Here is a 229-nt window from a genome sequence, read left to right on the forward strand (position 1 = left end):
ACCCCACCATCTGTGGGTCTGTATGTTCCATCCACTCCTTAATGTAAAAGCACAGATCTGACAGTGTGGCTTTGGAGAGAGGCAGACATAGGAGGGGAGAAGAGAGAGAGAGAAAGGGAGGGGAGGAGAGAGAGAGAGAGAGAGAGAGAGAGAGAGAGAGGGGGAGGAGAGAGAGAGAAGGGGAGGGGAGGAGAGAGAGAGAAGGGGAAGGGAGGGAGAGAGAGAAGGG

The sequence above is a fragment of the Oncorhynchus kisutch genome, linkage group LG9 (assembly GCF_002021735.2).
Source record: "Oncorhynchus kisutch isolate 150728-3 linkage group LG9, Okis_V2, whole genome shotgun sequence".
NCBI classification, from domain to species: domain Eukaryota; kingdom Metazoa; phylum Chordata; class Actinopteri; order Salmoniformes; family Salmonidae; genus Oncorhynchus; species Oncorhynchus kisutch.